Source organism: Scylla paramamosain, unplaced genomic scaffold, assembly GCF_035594125.1.
Source record: "Scylla paramamosain isolate STU-SP2022 unplaced genomic scaffold, ASM3559412v1 Contig2, whole genome shotgun sequence".
Classification (NCBI taxonomy): domain Eukaryota; kingdom Metazoa; phylum Arthropoda; class Malacostraca; order Decapoda; family Portunidae; genus Scylla; species Scylla paramamosain.
Genome location: NW_026973667.1, coordinates 412501 through 415000, shown reverse-complemented (window position 1 = coordinate 415000; position 2500 = coordinate 412501). Strand labels below are relative to the sequence as shown.

Below are 2500 nucleotides of genomic sequence, written 5' to 3'. Positions count from 1 at the left end.
ATCAGCTGGTCTCATTATTTCAATTGGAAAGTGGATAAAATATGGATAGAAAAGAAATAGTGTAGAGTGGTTGCACAAAGATTTCATTATTCTTTTGATATTTATCTGAATATCTCCTCATCCACGGCACTCATCCACTTGTAATTCCAGGTGGCTATGCTTGAGACATCCACACGTTTGTCTACACCATCCACGTTTCGTTATATCATACATAAATCTGATAAAATATTGATTAAAAAAATTGTTTGTCTAGTTGTGCCTGGATTTCATTTCGACACCCACTCATATTTATTCATATTTCTCCTCATCCACTGCACTCGGATCCACGTCAATCCACATGGGTACACTTTAGGCATCCACGCGTTTATCCACATTATCGACGTTTCCATTTGTCAATTATAAAGTGGTGAAAATATTGATTGAAAAAAATGCTTGATAATTTGACACTCGGATTTCGTCTCCACACCTTCTCATATTTATCCACATTTGTCTTGATCCACAGCACTCATCCACTTGTAAATCCACATGGATGTACTTTAGTCATCCACCTATGTATCCACGCCGCCCATGTTTACATTTGTCAATTGTAAAATGGGAAAAACTAAAAAAAAAAAAAAAATGTAAAGACGTATGCAATATTTTTTTTTTCCACAGCTGGTATTTTTCATATTTCTCCATATCCACGGCACTTATCCACTTGTAAATCCACATGAGTACGCTTCAGGTATCCACACGTATATCCACCCTATCCACTTTTCCATAAGTTATCAGAAAATAGGAAAAAAATATTAATTAAAAAAATATATATCGACTTGTTGCATGCGCCTGGCCTCCATATTCTTTCATACTTATCCACATTTCTCCACATCCACAGGACCCAGAACCACACCCATCCACACAAGCACAGCGCAAACATCCACACACACATCCACACCCCGAGGCTTCCTAAAACCCGCCTCTAAATAGAAGAAAATACCCACAAAAAAAAAATTTCCTTCATTTTGCATGCCCTGGTCCGTCAGTCTTGCCTACACACCCCTTCACATTAATCCACATTTCTCCACATCCACGGCACCTGGAACCACAAGATTCCACATGAACACAGGCCAAACATCCACACACACATCCACACCACGTACCTTAGCGAACATTGTATCTGGCGTGAAGAAACAGTCGTTGAAAAACATATCCGCTCCAGCACCAGAACGGAGCCTCCCTTTTAACCCCCTTAAAATGTCGTCTTCTGACTGACGGGTGGACGGGGAAAAATGCCTCTCTCTTAAATTACGTATATCTCCTCTCGGGAAGCTGTGGCGGTCTCGGTAGCGGGTCGGGAAGCTGTCGGGATCTGTCGGGGATCCTTGAATGTCGGTGTGGTAGGGCATACTGAGGTGCTGTGGCTGTGGGAGGCGTTAATATAAGGTTGTGTGTCTTCAGACCATCTCCACCACCCACACAGGCACCGAGAGCGCGAGAGAGAGAATGTTGCCAGAATGCTCTCGGGTCTTTCTCTCTCTCTCTCTCTCTCTCTCTCTCTCTCTCTCTCTCTCTCTCTCTCTCTCTCTCTCTCTTTCGTTCTATTTTCGTTAATTTTAGTTTGTTTTTCGTTATTTTTTTCCGTATTTTTCCGCTTATTTCTCGTTTTCTTCTCGATTTTTCTCGTCTTTTCTCGTTTTTTTTTCTCGATCATTCTCTCTCTCTCTCTCTCTCTCTCTCTCTCTCTCTCTCTCTCTCTCTCTCTCTCTCTCTAGATTTTCATTTTTTTCCTATATTCTTTTTGTCTTCTTCTTCTTCTTCTTCTTCTTCTTCTTCTTCTTCTTCTTCTTCTTCTTCTTCTTCTTCTCTCTCTCTCTCTCTCTCTCTCTCTCTCTCTCTCTCTCTCTCTCTCTCTCTCTCTCTCTCTCTCCCATACCTTTCATATATATATCATCGTACTCAGAAGAGAGAGAGAGAGAGAGAGAGAGAGAGAGAGAGAGAGAGAGAGAGAGAGAGAGAGAGAGAGAGAGAGAGAGAGAGAATGTCTTATCAGTCTGCTTATCTTCAAACTTTATATATAATTTTTAATACTTTTTTTTAATTTTTATTAGTTTAAAGAGAGAGAAAAAAGAAAATATAATCTCGATAAGATAGAGAAAGAAAAAAATGAATATAAATTATATATAAGTAATTTAATCCCAACTTGTGATAAAAAAAAGCATTATCAAATTTTAATCAATTTTTATTAATCATGCTTTTCATTTGTTTACTTTGCGCAGACACTCGAGAAAATACAAATAAACAATTGTCTATATAAGAAACACAAAATATACTTAACAATACAAAAAATACACAATAAATAACATCCTTTTATTTTTACACATCATTTTATTTACTTACCAATACAAAAATCAAAGAAAATAAAAAATAAATAATGTCGACAAAATAACAAAACCACAACACTGGACCTATCAAAATGGCGGACTGTGACAGCTACCAAAACACAGTCTGGACACACACAAAC

The 2500-nt window shown here is 38.1% G+C and overlaps 1 protein-coding gene and 1 long non-coding RNA gene across 2 annotated transcripts in view; one reads left to right on the top strand and one right to left on the bottom strand.

The window, feature by feature from the left end:
* The window catches only part of LOC135096125 (ataxin-2 homolog), a 7890-nt gene extending 6381 nt beyond the window's left edge, over positions 1 to 1509 (bottom strand). The window contains exon 1 of the mRNA XM_063997389.1: positions 1140 to 1509. The gene's annotated coding sequence lies outside the window, so the exon portion shown is untranslated. The remainder of the gene's footprint in view (positions 1 to 1139) is intronic.
* Positions 1510 to 2112: 603 nt separating this feature from the next.
* LOC135096130 (uncharacterized) overlaps positions 2113 to 2500 on the top strand; it is a 2707-nt gene continuing 2319 nt past the window's right edge. Inside the window, exon 1 of the long non-coding RNA XR_010264601.1 lies at positions 2113 to 2500. This exon is cut by the window's right edge and continues 92 nt beyond it. This is a non-coding gene — a long non-coding RNA (uncharacterized LOC135096130).